This window comes from Loxodonta africana, chromosome 10 (genome assembly GCF_030014295.1).
Source record: "Loxodonta africana isolate mLoxAfr1 chromosome 10, mLoxAfr1.hap2, whole genome shotgun sequence".
Classification (NCBI taxonomy): Eukaryota; Metazoa; Chordata; class Mammalia; order Proboscidea; family Elephantidae; genus Loxodonta; species Loxodonta africana.
Genome location: NC_087351.1, coordinates 77,301,941 through 77,320,761, shown reverse-complemented (window position 1 = coordinate 77,320,761; position 18,821 = coordinate 77,301,941). Strand labels below are relative to the sequence as shown.

At 39.9% G+C, this 18,821-nt stretch overlaps 1 protein-coding gene across 5 annotated transcripts in view; it reads right to left on the bottom strand.

Moving 5' to 3' along the window:
- Positions 1-18,607, bottom strand: part of FUT8 (fucosyltransferase 8) — a 356,993-nt gene extending 338,386 nt beyond the window's left edge. For 3 of the 5 annotated variants that reach the window (XM_064292604.1, XM_064292606.1, XM_023546259.2), the window contains exon 1: positions 17,267-17,507. The gene's annotated coding sequence lies outside the window, so the exon portion shown is untranslated. Of the gene's footprint in view, positions 1-17,266; positions 17,508-18,491 lie in introns of those variants that run through there. The other 2 variants (XM_023546260.2, XM_010588694.3) reach the window with 2 other exon arrangements.
- Positions 18,608-18,821: the final 214 nt, after the last annotated feature.

Below are 18,821 nucleotides of genomic sequence, written 5' to 3'. Positions count from 1 at the left end.
AGTCAAGAAATCAAAAGACTGCTGCAAAGGACCTCTTTAAGGTGTTGAAGAGCAAAGACGTCACCCTGAAGACTAAGGTGTGCCTAACCCAAGCCATGGTATTTTCAATCGCATCATGTGAAAACTGGACAGTGAATAAGGAAGACCGAAGAAGAATTGACACCTTTCAATTGTGGTGTTGGCGAAGAATATTGAATATGCTATGGAGTGCCAAAAGAACGAATAAATCTGTCTTGGAAGAAGTACAACCAGAATGCTCCTTAGAAGCAAGGATGGCGAGACTGCATCTTACATACTTTGGACATATTGTCAGGAGGGATCAATCCCTGGAGAAGGACATCATGCTTGGCAGAGTACAGGGACAGTGGAAAAGAGGAAGACCCTCAACGAGGTGGATTGACACAGTGGCTGCAACAATGAGCTCAAGCATAACAACGATTGTGAGGATGGCACAGGACCAGGCAGTGTTTCGTTCTGTTGCGCATAAGGTCGCTATGAGTTGGAACCGGCTTGATGGCACCTAACAACAAGTCTTGTTCTGATGCTTTGCTTAAACATCAAAGTAGTACTTAATTACTCAAGAAATCTGTAATATTCATTTTCTTAGAGACAAGTACTTGAGATAACTATATAAAAAAATAAAAAGTTATAAAAATTCTAAACTTAGAAATGACTGTATCTTCTCATATTTTGCAACCAGAAATGGCAGCTACTCATTTATTACTATAATCAAAACAGCAAAGTCTCAGAAATATGAATAAGGATGATCTTCAATATTTTGAAGCTTCACAAGTTATAGAAATGGGTGTCTCTTTTCCCTTAAATTGAAATTTTTCCAATTACACGATTCACATTTAGGTACTTTACATGTATTACAAATGCAGTGGGACATTTTTAAATAAATATGGCACAGCATATATTCAAAAGGATGTTGTCATAAAAAAATAGTCACCTCAGAAAGCTCTCCACTTATTTCTAGAATGCTGCCATTGCATAAAACAGCTTTGGGATTCAACTTTTTGAACTGCTTTAAAGTCTTAACATAATCTTTATAATACTGTCAGAAGTGACAAATCTTCATTCATTAAATACAGATAGGTTTGATTTGGGGATATTTCTAGGTATGATAAGGTGGTACACCTAAATGAGAAATACCACTTCTGAACAAAAAATGTGACTACAAAGCATGAGACAAATTTTCTTATGCTGCTGTAATGACGGCATCATTAAAATACATTTATAGCTATATTCCCCTCCTCCACAGTGTCTGCTCTGTGGGTTACCACTCATACATTCTAGTATGTTGGATAAAAGTAAAAAATTCAATTATTTTATCACTATACTTTCTACTATTGCGGGTAACACAAGAACCCCTGAAGGTTTCTAGGAGTCAAATTGTTGAATATCTGGAAGTAGTTACAGCACTCTTATTTTTAATTTTTACTGACTGTTATTCAATGTCCCATCTTTTTTCTACTGTACTGAAGATATACATTACTCCCCTGGATATCTGATACCAGCTTGGTCAGTTGTCTATACCTGTTACAAATACACACATATGTATATATACTCACACACACACACATCTTTTTAATCTCCTACATGTGTATTTTTTTCTAGTTTGTCACCTATCAGCTTTGCCTCCTGATGAGTCATAGGACAATCTTCCCAACAGCAGCCATACATTTCCTTTTGTTCTTGGAAAAACAATCCAACTCCAACTTGGCTTCCATGAGCTCAGTGTGGTTCAAACTTGCACTAAAACCACCCCACACTCCACCTTCTAGCCCCAAAACAGAAGATAATTAAAAACAGATTGTCTTTTTCTTATCTTCATAATCATTCACAACAAAAGCTTCAATCGTTTTTGAAGCTCCACCTCAGAGAGTCAATCAACTTTGCCTTTATTCTCTTCAAAAATCATTCTGTTAACTCAGCATTTAAGATCATCTGCATTCTCAGAGTTGTACACATGAACTAGGAAATTTCCAAGTTTAATCACTCATCGTGATTATTCAAGAGAGCCCCAAATTTGTCCATTGCTGAATTACCTATTAGACTGTAAGTCTCGTTTTTTGATTCAGAAAAAAAGTAGTGACTATATCTTAAGGAGAAAAAGTAAGGTACATTCTAGGAAAAGGTCCAGTGCGTGTCTACCCAGCTGTGAAAACTGGAATAGAAGGATATCAAAATACTGCATCTTATGGAGAAAGAAAGGCCTAGAGGGGACGAGTGGCTTACCCAAGTTTATACATTAGGTGACAGAGCCAACACTAGTATCCAAGTCTTACGATTCCAAGTTCAAAGCTTTCTACATTATCCATTCATTCGAATTACAAAACAGGATTATGCTAAAGGAAAGAAAAAAAATTTTTTTTTTTTTTAAGCCAGACACAAATTCCAGTAATGTCAAATTTCTAAAAATGGCAAAACAGAGACAAAAAACAGATCAGTGATTGCCTGGGGCTGAGGACAGGAGCAGAGACTGACTGCAAATGGGCAAGAGGGAGCTTTTTGGAGTAATGGAAGTTCTAAGACTGGACTGTGATGACTGTTGTACAACTACATAAATTACTAAAATTTGGACTATGAATTTTATGACATGTAAATTATACCTGAATAAAACTATTGAAAAAATAATAAGAAACTCAGGCTTAACCTTTCAGCCCTTAAAAGCTCTCAGGAAATTATACATCAAAAATTATCACTAAAGCACTAAGAAAGTAGGTTTTTTTTCCTAACTTCAGATCTTTTTCCTTCAGAATTTCGAAAACTTAAGTACCTTACATTCCAACATAACATTTTTGCCGTAGAAACAGAAAGTGACAGAAACAAGAAGGAAAGTGCACATGATCCTCGAGAACACACCTCAGTTGTTATTATTTCCTTTTAAATAGGATCTGTATTGCTATACGTAAGACTCAGAAGACAGTAATAGAATAGATAATGAGCTCTTTTATCTGTTCTCTGGTCTGGCAAGTTGCTCCAAAACAGGAGAATTCTTTGATGGTTTAATTTTCATTACATCTTTACGCCATTATAATTTAAACACTAATATCACCAGTTGCCGTGGAGTCAACTCCGACTCATGGAGACACCACGTGTCATAGTAGAACTGTGCTCCACAGAGTTTTTAATGGCTGACTTTTCAGAAGTAAATCACCAAGTCCTTCTTCCAAAGGGCCTCTGGATGGGTCCAAACATCCAACCTTTCAGTTAGCGACTGAGCGTGTTAACCATCTGCACCACCAGGGGCTTCTTAAACATTGTTAGTTGCCATCCAGTCGATTTCAACTCATGGCGACCCCATGTGTGCAGAGTAGAACTGCTCCATAGGGTTTTCAAGGCTGTGACTTTTTAGAAGCAGATCGCCAGGCCTGTCTTGCGAGGTACCTCTGGGTGGGTTCAAACAGCAAACCTTTGGCTAGTAACTGAGCACTTGACCATTCGCACCAGCAAGAACCCCTTAAACCTAATACAGTCTTTTTATTAAAACATTCCTAATTGCACATTAGCAGGTATTTTAGTTTATTATTTGGTACATCCTTGTTGTTGTGTGCCACTCTGACTCACAGCAACCCTGCAGAACTCCCCCACAGGGTTTTCTAGGCTGTAGTCTTTATGGGAGCAGAACACCAAGTCTTTTCTCCCACAGCGCGCTGGTGAGCTCGAACTGCCAATCTTTCAGTTAGCAGTCAAGCGCTTAACCACTGCGCCACCAGAGCTCCTTGGTGCATCCTTAGTAGGTATATACTTATTCAGCTTACTTGGTATTAAGAGCATAATTTTTCTTGTTTACTTACAAACTAAAAACATTCCTTGTTTACTTACAGACTAAAAATAACATTATATCTCTCATCCCATGAACTTCATAGAACATAGGAGAGGTATCAAGTTGATACGTCTAATGTTTAACCCACTGCCATCAAAATGATTCTCTTAGCAACCCTGTAAGACAGAGCTGAACTGCCCCATAGAGTTTTCAAGGCTGTAACCTTTAGGGACGCTATGAGTCGGAATCAACTCGACGGCACTGGGTTTGGTTTTTGGTTTGGAACCTTTAGGGAAACAGACTGCCACATTTTTCTCCCGCAGAGCAGCTGGTGGGTTCAAAGCGCCGACCTTTTGGTTAGCAGCCAAGCACTTAGCCACTCTACCACCAGGGCTCTTCCTTCTAAAGTTTAGACCTTAAAAAATAAACAGCTCTGTCAGCTGATTTTCGACAAAGGACCAAAGTCCATTAAATGGAGAAAATACTGTCTTTTTAACAAATGGTGCTGACAAAACTCGATGTCCATCTGTAAAAAAAATGTAATAGGGCCATTACCTCACACCACACCCAAAAGCTAACTCAAAATGGATCAAAGGCCTAAAAATAAAAACTAAAACGATAAAGGTCATGGAAGAAAAAACAGACACAATGCTTGGGGACCCTAAAAAATGGCATAAATGCAATACAAATCATAATTAACAATGCACAAACACCAGAAGATAAACTGGATAACTGGAAACCCAAACCAAAAACAACTGCTGTCGAGTCGATTCTAACTCATAGCGACCCTAGAAGACAGAGTAGAACTGCCCTGTAGAGTTTCCAAGGAGCACCTGGTGGATTAGAACTGCCAAACTTTTGTTTAGGTAACTGGAAGCTCCTAAAAATTAAACACCTATGCTCATCAAAAGACTTCACCAAAAAAGTAAAAAAAGAACCTACAGATTGGTAAAAAAAATTTGGCTATGACATATTCGATAAGGGTCTAATCTCTAAAATCTACAAGATACTGCAACACCTCAACAACAAAAAGACAACCTAATTAAAAAATGGGCAAAGGATATGAATAGACACTTCACCAAAAAAGACATTTAGGCAGCTAACAGACACATGAGGAAAGGCTCGTGATCAATAGCCATTAGAAAAATGCAAATCAAAACTACAATGAGATACCATCTTACCCCAACATTACTCTCAATAATCAAAAAAACCAGAAAATAACAAATGCTGAAGAGGTTTTCGGGGAGACTAAAACTCTTATGCACTGCTAGTAGGAAGGTAAAATGGTACAATCACTATGGAAAACGATATGGCACCTCTTTAAAAAGCTAGAAATAGAGATACCATACAATCTAGCAATAACTCCACTTCTAGGAATATATCCTACAGAAATAAGAACCATCACATGAACAGACCTGTGCACACCCATGTTCACTGCAGCATTATTCACAATAGCAAAAAGATGGAAACAACCTTAAATGCCCATCAACAGATGAATGGATAAACAAATTATGGTACACGCACAAAACGGAATACTACCCAGCCATAAAGAACAACGTTGAATCCACAAAACATCTTACAACATGTACGAATCCGGAGGATATTATGCTGAGTGAAATAAGTCAATTACAAAAGGACAAATATTGTATGAGACCACTATTATAAAAAACCAAGAAAAGGCTTACGCACAGAAAAAAAAAATCTTTGATGATTACAAGGGAGGGAATGAGAGTTGTACAAAATCACCAACTAGATAGTAGACAAGTGGCTTAGCTTTAATTTTAAAGAACAGGTCTTCTCAAAATTATAATCTTTTGACATTTGGTAACTGAATAAATTAAGTATTTATTCAAAGAACTCAAGGCATAAAAAATATAACACAATCTCTACTGATTCTATTTCTCCTTCAGGTGTGAATACAATTCTGTGTGTTGGAGAAATTAATCAGTCAGACCCAAAATGATTAGGACTCTAATCATCAAACACTCACTTTCTCCTTGTGAACTTTTCACAATAACTAGCTTAAACTTGCTGACAGTACTCCCATGGGTGGAGAACACTTATTCTTTTAGTTTAATAGTTCTTTAAATGTACATAGTATATTTTTTACATGATATTACTCCAATGAGATATACAAGGAAAAACCCAAAACCAAATCCATTGCCATCGAGTCAATTCCAACTCATAGCGACGCTATAGGACAGAGTAGAACTGACCCATAGAGTTTCAAAGGAGCACCTGGTGGGATTCGAACTGCCTACCATTTGGTTAGCAGCCATAGCTCTTAATCACTATGCCACCAAGGTTTCCATATACAAGGGAGGTAAACAAATATCACATAAAATAATCATCTGTAGTAAATTACTCTATAACTGAAAGTTGAAATAACATAGGAGACATGAGACTGCATTCCAGGAAATTGGAAAAGGGGATTATGAAATATTAAGTGTAACAAAAATGTGATTGATACGTGACCCTTAACAATAAGCCAACATCTCCCACATCTCCTTACATGGATTTAAAACATCGTTTCATTATTTTTTTTTCATTAAAAAATAATATTAAACTACACCAACTCACATTCTTCTAATCTTTGCCCTGCCTCAAAAAGAAATGAAATCACTAAAATAAAACTACTGTAACAAACATTAGTTCTACAAACTCTAAGAAAAAATACGTGTTCTATAAAAATGGTCAATTCTCACATCTTACCACTGCTGGGAATGGAAGAAAAATAGGCAGAAGGCGGCAGAGAGAGAAAGAAAAAGTGACAAAGAAACAAACGATTTACCTCGAAATAAGACAACCTCATCAACCCATATGATAATTTGCCTCTCTCCATCTCCCTTCATGGATAGCTGTCAGTATAGCTAGGGCCCAGACAAAGGATGTAACAGAAAAGCTACACATTAGTTTTTTCATCTTTGCCACTTATCAAGATATTACTATGAATTGTATTTAAAATGATTAAAAAAAAAAAACTACCTCATGAAATTTTTATTTGTCACTCAACTTATGTTTAGTAACATTGGTATGCTTTTACAGTTTGATATTTACAGTTTGTAAATATTAATAGTTTTTACTATGCTGTTAGGTGCCATCAAGTCAGTTTCACTCGTAGCAACCCTGTGTACAACTGAATGAAACACTGCCCAATCCTGCACCATCTTCACAGTCTTTGCTATGTTTGAGCCCATTGTTGCAGCCACTGTGTATATCCATCTCCTTGACGGTCTTCCTCTCTTTTGCTGACCCTCTACTTTACCAAGTATGATGTCCTTCCCCAGGGACTGGTCCCTCCTGATAATATGTCCAAAGCACATGAGACGAAGTCTTGCCATCCTCGCTTCTAAGGAGCATTCTGGCTGTACTTCCTCCAAGACAGATTTGTTCATTCTTCTAGCAGTCCATGGTATATTCAATATTCTTTGACATCATAATTCAAAGGCATCAATTCTTCAGTCTTCCTTTTCACTGTCCAGCTTTTGCATGCATATGAGGTGAATTAAAATATCATGGTGCACCTTAGTCCTCAAAGTGACATCTTTGCTTCTTAACACTTGAAAGAGGTCTTTTGCAGCAGATTGCCCAATGCAATACGTCATTTGATTTCTTGACTGCTGCTTCCATGGGCACTGATTGTGGATCCAAGTAAAATGAAATCCTTGACAACTTCAATCTTTTCCCCATTTACCATGATGTTGCTTATTGGTCAAGTTGTGAGAATTTTTTATTTCCTTATGTTGGGGTATAATCCATATTGAAGGCTATAGTCTTTCATCTTCATCAGTTAGTCTTTCATCTTCATCAGTAAGTACTTCAAGTCCTCTTTGCTTTCAGCAAGCAAGGTTGTATCATCTGCATATCACAGGTTGTTAATGAGTCTTCCTCCAATCCTCATGCCACATTCTTCTTCATACAGTCCAGTTTCTGGGGTTATTTGCTCAACATACAGTCTGAATATATGTCATGAAAGGATACACCCCGACGCACACCTTTCCGGATTTTAATCCACGCAGTATCCTCGTATTCTGATGGAACAACTGCCTCTTGGTCTATGTACAGGTTCCACATGACCACAATTAAGTGTTCTGGAATTCCCATTCTTCACAACTTTATCCATAATTTATTATGAGCCACAAAATTCAATGTCTTTGTGTAGTCAATAAAACAAAGGTAAACTTCTTTCTGGTATTCTCTGCTTTCAGCCAAGATCCATCTGACATCAAAAATGATACCCTTTTTTTCCATAGCCTCTTCTGAATTTGGCTTAAATTTCTGGCAGTTACCTGTCGATATACTGCTGCAACCACTTTTGAATGATCTTCAGTATAATTTTACTTGCATGTGATACTATTAGATATGATACTGTTTGATAATTCCCACATTCCATTGGGTCATCTTTCTTTGTAATAGGCACGTATATTAATCTCTTCCAGTTGGCTGGACAGGTAGCTGTCTTCCAAATTTCTTGGCATAGACAAGTGAGCACTTCCAAAATTCCATCCATTTGTTGAAACATTTCAATTGGTATTCCATCAGTTCCTGAAGCCTTGTTTTTCGTCTATGCCTTCAGTGCAGCTTGGACCTCTTCCTTCAGTTCTATCAGTTCTCAATCATATGCCACTTCCCAAAATGGATGAACATCAACCAATTCTTTTTGGTGGAGTGACTCTGTGTATTCCTTCTATCTTCTTTTGATACTTACTGTAACATTCAACATTTTGCCCATAGAATCCTTCAATTTTGCAACTCGAGGCTTGAATTTTTTCTTCGGTTCTTTCAGCCTGAGAAATGCCATGTGTGTTCTTCTCTTTTGCTTTTCTAACCCCAGGTCTTTGCACACGTCGTTATAATACTTTACTTTGTCTTCTCAAGCCGCCCTTTGAAATCTTCTGTTCAGTTCTTTTTAGTTCATCATTTCTTCCATTTGCTTTAGCTACTCTATGCTCAAGAGCAAGTTTCTGAGTCTCTTCTGACATCCATCTCGGTGTCTTTTTAATGACCTTCTGCTTTCTTCATGTACGGTGTCCTTGATGTCATCCCACAACTCCTCTGGTGTTTGGTCATTAGTGCTCAGTGAGTCAAATATATTCTTGAGATGGTCTCTAAATTCAGGTGGGATATTCGAGATCGTATTTTTGCTCTCATGGACTTGCTCTAACTTTCTTCAGCTTCAACTTGAACTTGTATATGAGCATATAGCGATCTGTTCCACAGTCAGCCCCTGGCCTTATTCTGACTAATGTTATTGTCTCTTTCCACATGTAGATGATTTGATTCCTGTGTATTCCATCCATTATGTCCACATGTATAGTCACCATTTATGTTGTTGAAAAACAGGTATTTGCAATGAATAAGTTGTTGGCCTTGCAAAATTGTATCACATAATCTCTAGCATCATTTCTGTCACCAAAGCCATATTTTCCAACTGTTGAGCCTTCTTCGTTTCTGGCTTTCACATTTCAATCACCAGTAATTATAAAAGCATCTTGAATGCATGTTTGATGAATTTCAAACTGCAGAAATTGATAAAAATCTTGTTTCTTCATCTTTGGCATTAATGAGTGCTGATAATTTGAGTAACAGTCGTATTAACTGGACTTCCTTGTAGGAGTATGGGTATTATCCTTTCACTGACAAAGTTGTACTTCAGGACAGATCTCGAAAAGTTCTTTTTGACGATGAATGTGGCATCATTCCTCTTTAATCTGTCATTCCCCGCACAGTAGACCAAATGATTGTCCCATTCAAAATGGTCAATACCAGTTCATTTGAGCTCGCTCCCACCATGTCGCCACTGAGTAGATTCCAACTCACAGCAACCCTATAGGACAGAGTAGAACTGCCCCATAGGATTTCCAAGGAGCGGACAGTAGATTAGAACCTCCAACCTTCTGGTTAGCAGCTAAACACTTAATTACTGGGCCACCAGGGCTCCTACAGCTCACTAATTTCTAAAATACCGATCTTCAAGCATTCCATTTCATTTTTGACAACTTCCAATTTTCCTTGATTTATACTCCATACATTTCATGTTGCAACTACTAATGGATATTTACAGCTGTTTCTTCCCATTTTGAGTCTGCCACATCGTCAAATGATGGTCTGGAAAACTTTACTCGATCCACATCATTAAGGTCGACTCTACTTGAGGAGGCAGCTCTTCCCCAGTCATATTTTGAGTGCCTTCCAACCTGAGGGGCTAATCTTTCAGCACTTTATCAGACAATATTCCACTTCTATCCATAAGGTTTTCACTGGCCAATTTTTTTTCAGAAGTAGATCTCCAGGTCCTTCTACCTAGTCTAACTTAGTCTGGAAGCTCCACTGAAATCTGTCCACCATGGGTGACCCTGCTGGCGTCTGAAATACTGGTGGCATAGCTTCCAGCATCACAGCAACACACAAGCCACCACAGTAGGACAAACTGACAGACAAGCGGTGGGTTTTCGCTATAGGCAGTTTATTCTGGCTCTAGGTATTAACAGAATTTCATTTAAGGGATATGATATAAATAATCAGCCATAAAGTTAGTAAAAATTTAAAACTCATTCATGGTTTATTAACAGTCTTAACCAAATAAGAGTTACACAGACACAAAACAGGTATATTTTAGAGGCATATCAAGTAGTAGAATCCCCCATTTTCATTCTATGTTTGCTCATTTATAATCAGAACGTTATAGCCTTTATGCATTTAAATTTCATATCATGCAATGTTTATAAAAACTCAAGATTCTAAAATAAACATTACCTTAATTTCCCATTTACATCTAAGATTCATATCAACATTCTATTATCTATTTTCTAATGATGAACTTTATTTACACTAACTAGTCCTCAAGGCTGTGGCAAGAAGATATTTTAAGTCTGTTTTCATATTTACTCAGTTTATCCCATTGGAAAAATAAATCTTAAAAACAGTAAATACAGAGATCATTTCAGTGATATCTTTAAAGTCTGTTTTTGTTTTGTTTTGTTTTCCATTTCAGTGCATCACTGAAGTTATACCATGAAATCGATACTAAAAAAATTAAAAACAGCATAGTAACAGCAAAGGCAAGATTGAACCACGCATCAGTATTAGAATTATACTGGTAATAATCTGCCTGTTAAAAAAAAAATTAAATGTTCAAAACATATTTCCCTTCACATATTATTTTCCGACAAAAAACTTTTTGAAAAGTAGATGAGTGACAGATTCTATTTCAGCATCAGGTTTCTTAAAAGAAAACCTAAATGAAATTAACCTTATACCTAAACAGCATTAAAAAAAAACCTAAATGAAATTAACCTTATACCTATGCTTTCAATAAAGAGTATAAGAGTACAAGATGTCTATACTGACATGTATGTCATAATCCCATAGGTCCAATTTGCTCGTGTCCCATTAAAAACAAAATGTGTAATATCATATAAAGTTCATATGGGTTATACGTCCAAAATATTGTAGTGATACATATAAAACCAATTAATCAAGGAACAAAAACCTATCCCAGATTAGTGATAAGGTTCACTTTAATGGTTTGATTCCTAATTACTCCAAAAAGGAAACTGTGGAATGTTGAAGGGTAGTTGGGGGAAGGAAAATGGCAGGCATGACAGTAAAACGTAGAGAGAAAGTAAATTTGAGATGAGACATATATCCATATAATATTCTTCTGTTGGGGATTAGGCGTTTTTTTGTTTGTCTGTTTTTTTGGTCTGTCTTTTGTTGTTTGTTTTTTAAATCAGCTGTAAATATCATCATTACCCATTAACCAAAAAAAAAAAAAAAACCAAACCCAGTGCTGTCAAGTCGGTTCCAACTCATAGCAACCCTACAGAACAGAGTAGAACTGCCCCTCAGAGTTTCCAAGGAGCGCCTGGCGGATTCGAACTGCCAGCCCTGTGGTTAGCAGCCGTAGCACTTAACCACTATGCCACCAGGGTTTCCTCATTAGGGAGATGCAAATCAAAACCACAATGAGGATTTCACTTTACACTCACTAAAATGGCTGTAATTTAAAAGAAAGAAAGAAAGAAAGGAAACAACAGGTATTGGTAAGAAAGTAGAACCTTCATTCATTCCTGGTGGGTGGAATGCTCATCCACTATAAAATGGTACAACCAGTGTGGAAAACAGTATAGCAGTGGTTCCTCAAAAAGTTAAACACATAATTACTACATGATCCAGCAATTCCACTCCTAGGTACATACCCAAAAGAAGTAAAAGCAGGATCACAAACAGATATATATATACCAATGCTCACTGCAGTACTATTCACAATAGCCAAAAACACAGAAATAACCTAAATGTCCATCAACAGATAAATGTATAAATAAAATGTGGTACACGCATACAATGGAATATAATTCAGCCAAAAAGAGAAATGAAGTCTTGATACATGCTGCAACATGGGTTAACCTTGAAAACATTATGCTAAGTGAAATAAGTCAGTCGCAAAGGGACAAATATGATTCCACTAAAATGAAATATCTAGGATATACAAGTGTACAGAGACAAAAGTTTACTAGCGGTTACCAGAGGCAGGTAGAAGAAAGGGGGAAAATGAGACTCCTTGCTTAAGGCATACTGAGCTTCTGTTAAAAGTGATGGGGACAACAACTGGTCTCTGCATCTGGAGAAACAAAGGAAGGAGAGTCAGGAATAGGAGGAGGATATGGAATATGTGGCTAACTGCCTCCATGAATAACTTCCTCATTTGCCATGTGACTAGAAGAACTGGATGGTGCCTGGCTACCATTACTAAACATTTTGATCAAAGATTCCACCAAGAATCCTGATCAAAAGGGGGAAAATGCAGAGCAGGATTTTAAAGTCTCATGAACTCCAAACTTTCTGGAGCCATGGAGGGTAGATGTACCCCTGAAACTATTGCCCTGAGAAAATCCTTAAACCTTAAACCAAAAATATCACCTGAAGTCTTCTTAAAACCAAACAATAGATCAGCTAGTAAAAAAAAGTCCTGCCTTCAGCATTATGCTCTTTTAAGAACTACCTAAATGGGGTCAAACTGACAACAGCAACTTGAAAGATTAGATAGGAACATTAGGGGGTAGTGAGTTTATATTAATGACAGGAACAATTCAGAGAAGGACAGTGAGAGCGGTTACACAACTCAAAGAATGTAACGAATGTCACTAAACTGTACATGTAGGAACCACTGAATTGGTGTATGTTTTGCTGTGTATATTCTCAACAACAACAACAAAATAAATAAAATTTAGAAGAAAAAAGCAATAGGGAAATTTGGAAATGGATAATGATAATGGTTGAACAACATGATAACATAAATAATGTCACTGAATTGTACACATGAAGAACGATGAAATGGCAAATGATTTGTTACATACATATTTACCACAATAAAAAAAAAAGGAATTTTAAAGATGTTCTCACCATCTGGCCTAACAAGTTCACTTCAAGAAGTATAAAAAAATGAACACATACTGTGAGAGAACTTCACCTACAAAAATGTCCATTGCAAACCTATTTATAATAATGTAAAAAGGGGGAGTCCTTTCAATATAGCAAATATTTACTGTGCACCTACACTGTAAAGGCACTCTTCCGTGTGCTTAGGATATATCAATAAACAAAACACACGGAGATTTCCTGCTTTTGTGGCATTTACATTCCAACAGAGGGAGATAAAAGTAAGTAATAAATACAATAAATAATTTTTTTTAAATCCATTGTATCTTTTACTTTTAAACATTTTTAATTGACAGATCATTACAAACTACATTTTAATAACAATTCAAACGACAAAAAAAAAAGTCCTGAGGAGAATAAAACGAATCCTGTAGTGGTCCTCTAAGTGCTACAGTACCTACTGCATTACTGTTGACTATAAACTAGTTGCTGTCAAGTCAATTCTGACTCATGGCGACCAGATGTGTGTCAGAGTATAATTGTGCCCTATAGGGTTTTCAATGGCTAATTTTTCAGAAGTAGATCACCAAGCCTTTCTTCCAAGACACCTCTAGACAGGCTCTAACCACCAACCTTTCAGTTAGCAATCGAATGTTAACCATTTGCACCACCAAGGGACTCAAGAGTTGACTACAGAAGACAAAGTTGATATCTCATCGGAACCAGTATAGATACAGGGTATGAAAAGTACTATAATAATAATACTTCTAGTTTGAGAGTTGTTCAGGATCTAAGTTTTGTTTTATTTTTATGTATAGAAACTCATTTACATGTTTATTTTTGTTAACTCTTGTAATTATAAAATGAATGAAATTCTTTTATCTTTAAAAATGTGCTATAATATTTAACTAAACCAAGAGATTTACTAAACGCAGCTTATAATGTATCAAAATTAACTTTCATTAAAGAAATGGACAAAGACACATTAAAAAAACATTCTGGCATATCTTAAAAAACTTTGTTTACTTTACAGCTTTAAACGCTTCAAAATGGCAAGCCTCAGTATTGTGTATCTCACAGATGTTGCCATTCCTTTAAAAAGAATCTTTTTTTTTTAATCTTATCAGCAGTGAAATTTATTTACATAATGAAGAGCTATGGATAGATAGCAAGCAACCCAACCACTATCCTCAGAGCACTGAATATTCTAATGATTTTAATATACACATCATTATCAATTTCCAGGCTTAGATTTGAAGAATATGTGAACGTCAGAAGTAAATTAACATACCTAACTGATTACAGCTTAGAAATCTAAATAAAGTACCAAAAACGATAAAATAACTGCTTCACATTCAAAGGTTCAAGAGGTTCAATTAGTGAATCGGCTGGACTCATTGCATTATATTGCCGCAGACAGAGACTAAGGAGTGACCTTGGGATCCTACTCTCCAGATGTCTGGAGGGTCCATTTTTTTATTGACAGTATCTCTTCTTTTGATAAATCCCTAGCTTACTACCCAATTCAGACCTTTGTGCATAGAAGCCTCCTCCTGATGCTTTTTTAAAATTTTTAGCATTACAGTTATTACAAAGAACAAATCTATGAACACGCAACATGCACAAAGGATCAAGGATATACTCTTTCCTTCTAGCTCTGACTGTTGCACTGCACAAGGTGAAGAAAATACTGCCTCACACGCTAAGTTTTGGGATACATTTTCAGAGATTTTATATGAGAAATTCAACAAATCTCAAGCATTGTCTTTCCATTATTTCATATCATAAAAAAATTTAACCCATTTGCAATACACGATACATACACTTTACTAATAACTAAGTACATATAGATGCCCACATCAATTCCCCTCTCTTAATTAAAAAATTATGTTTCTCCCAGTCATAGAAAACCTGGTTGTAGGTGTTTTTAAAGTTCAAATACATATTAAGCTATACTTTGCTTTGGCACTAGCTCCCCCTCCAGACCAACCTACTAATATAACTGCGGTTAGAAAAATAAACAAGTAGGGAACACAAGTTTTTCCATGCCACTAGCAAAATTCACCACTTTTAAAGACATTCTGATTCCTTAAAAATAACTGGTTAAAATTTTTAACAAAACAAACAAACAAAAGTTGTATGAAAACACTGCAGGATATCATCAGGATGATTGTTTTTTCAATTCCATGTATTTTAAATAGAAGTGATTTGTAGAAAAAAACTTAAGTAACTTTTTAATTAAAATCAAGAATACCCTAATAATCTTTATAGTGCTATATTTTACAGGAATTAATTTGAATCACTATCTTAATAAACCACAACATACCACTTTATGTCAATTCACTACCTGATCAAAGATACACTTTTGTACGTTTCTGCAATGTACGCAAGTTTCATTCCAGCTGTTAAGCTCTTCAAGTAGAATTCTCAGTTTGTAGAGCGACAAAAAGAAAACCCATGTCTCCAACCAGCCTTCAGTGTTCCTTACAGCCTATTCATTTCTAATTCCCTACATTTTTATATACTAAGCCTGTAAAATTACAATCTCAAATGTCTGAATTCCCATCTTATCCTTACTACTACACCCATTGCCAGGGAGTCATTTCCACCTCACAGCAACCCTATAAGACAGACTAGAACTGCCCCATCGCGTTTCCAAGGAGCAGCTCGTGCATTCAAACCGCTGACCTTTTGATTAGCAGCCATAGCTCTTAACCACTGCATCAAGGAGTACTTATAAATCAAATAATTAAGACCTTCTATACACAGCTTATAGTACATCGCACAAGGCTAGCAATGTGCAGGGCCTTATCATTTGGCATAGAATTTTATCTTAAAGAAGAGAGACTACAAGTTATTCCACCATTTCAGTATAACTCTGAAGTGCTTAAACATTCTCTCCTAAAATGCTTTCGACATGATGCACCATTCTAAAGAACTATGCATAAAACAGAAAATTTAAATAAGAAAATAAATATGCACTTCAACTCCAGGAATAACAGGGGAAAACACACACACATACAACTATAATAAAACCTGACCACAGTTTCTAAAGAGAGTGAACCCAAAGCAAGTCACTTACTTTTGATAAGTTTAAACTGATTTTAAAAACTTTTGTTGAAATTTGTTCTGTGAAGCCTTAAGGTTTGAAGTTATCTACTGGATATCCTGGCTTTCCTGGGTTCACCTTTTTGAGTTAGCTTCAGTAAAGTATAAATTAATCCAAACATATGGAGAAAAAAAAAACAATACCCCTCCTTGTATCCAAGGCCTCAATCTAAAAGGCTAATATAAGGCAAAACGCTAAAAGCTCACCAGAGATAAACCTTAGCCATGACACTGCCATTTAACTTAGGAAATGCATTGCGTCTCTGACGTTCTGGGTGGCTGAAGGATGCAAGTCCCACAGTGAGAAGAACAGGTGCTGCACCCGACAACTCAGTCACTCTTGCAGGGCAAACCTCCTTTAGCTAATAAACATGGACTCATTTAACCTTCCCAAATAAGTTTAGATACTCAAAAGCCGCCAGCTCATCATTTCCACATCAAAAGGCGGTAGGACAGCACTCCCGCCGTTAACTGCCCCAGCACTGGCCCCTCGCCGGGAGCAATCTTTGCGCAGGTCCACTCCCTACTGCTAGCCCGAGACCCCCTCACGGAAACCCCATCACTCAGGCATCCTCCACGCCACAGTCCGCGACTACAGGGGCTGAGTTGCTGGCCAAAGGGAAGGTGGGTGTAGAGGAGCGAAGAGGGACACCTCCCACCCCGCCTCCACCCCTTCTCCTCAGCTTCGGCCCCTACCCTGAGCAAGGATGTGCGATGCCGAGGGCAGCGCCGGCGCCGCTCCGCGTCCGGGCAGGGCAGGAGGACGCCCTCCACCCGCTGCCTGCGCCCCCAGGCCGCGCCCGCCGGAGCGTCCCGGGGGCTCCCTCCCCACTTTTCCAGCAGCCGCTGGATAAGCAGCAGCAGTTGCAGCAACAGGCCCGGGGGTCGCTCGGGGAAAAGAGCAGCGACAGCCCCCAGTCACAGCTTCGGCGCCTCCTCAGATCCCGCGCTTGCCTAGCCCAAGACCCGAGGCGCGCGGGGCCCGGCTCCCAAACGCCCCCTTACCGGAGACTGGAGCAGAGGCGGTCTCCGCCGTCCCCAGCCGCCGCCGGCGCCGCCACAGCCCTCAGCCGCAGCTGCCCCGCGTCGGGGGAGTGGGAGGGGTGGTTGGGTGGAGGATGCTACTCCCGACTGAAGGGAGTGGAAGAAACGGAAACAGGAACTACCGCCACCGCTTAACGGAGCCTTCGGCGCCACTGACTGAGGGAGAGCGCGAGGCGGCGCGAGCCGGGCAGTCGCTGACAGCGCGAGACCGAGCGCGAGCCGGGTCCAGGGCGCGCCACCCCGAGCAGCGCCGGCCCCATTCCGCGAGGAGAAGAAGGGGGGGACGGGTTGGCTGGGGGTTGGGAGGGAGCGGCGAGGGGTGGGGGCCTAGAGCTGAGGGAACCAGGCTACTCGGGTCCGCCGGAGATAACGCGCGCACGCGCCGGAGCGGCTCTGACACCAAGCGCAGGCGGGGAAGCCCGGGCTCCGCAAGCGTGAGCGCGCGAATGGGGGCGCGCGCCCCTCAGCGTTCCCGGCGTCTGGGACAGGGCGCGCATGCGCAGGCCGCCGCCACCTACGGCTACCCCGGCATGTGCCAAGGCTTCTCCCCGCCCCCTCCCTCGCGGCGTCCGTGGATAGCGTAGCTGCAGCATCCACAGCCAAGGAGAGGAGCGGGCCACAGCGGGACGAGCAGAGTTCCAGCAGGGCAGCAGCTGCGCGCGCGGGCGCCGGCTCGCACGCAAGCATAGGCCGCCCTCTACCGCCTGAAGGCCGGAGGCTGAACGGGACGCGAGTTGAGCGGGCTCTCCACTCTTGGGAGAGCCAAGTCCGGAGAATGCGGTACTCTGTAGACTGCCGGGAAACGGACCGGCCCACGCCAGTTCAATCCGTGGCTCTAAGGAGCACTAGTACAGGAGACTTGAAGCCGGCTCCTTGCCATTTTTTAGGGGTGGTGGCTACTGCTGCTCAGGAAATCCTGCAGCTCACGTCCGGCCGATGGGCTGCAGACTGCAGCGCGCTCATAGGGCGGCAGCGCCCCCACATGCGACTCAGCGAAGCCCTGTTTTATCTTGTGAGTGCTGTTTCCATATCCTCTTAAGAGAAAGATCCCCCCACGAGGGCCTGAGTTAGATTCCGGGCCTGTACCCCGCGGCTGCGGAAGCCCCTCTGAGGCGGAAGTTTATTCAGTAAGGGAAGGAGAACAGTGAGGGGGAGGGTAGAGGTTTCTCCCTATGATGCTTCCTACCCGCTCGGGCTCGAGGAATTCCTTGCGCCCGCGATGCAGAGCAGTGGGTCGAAGGGCTACCTCACACCGGCCCAGACCTGGATCTGAGCGGGAGGACCGAAGCGCGCCGCCCAGAAACACAAAGCAGTCGCAAGCTGAGGGAGGGGGGTGCCTCGGTGGCCAATCAGAGACGCGAGCCGCGTGAGTGGAGTGCGAGTCGACCAATCAGAGAGCCGGAAGATGAGCTTCCAGTGCCGAACTCTCCCCTGTAGCCTCCGACGGAGATCCCAAGCTTGGGGCGTAGTACCGTGAAAAAGTGAAATGGTGCCCTAAAGCGGAATTGAAAGACAA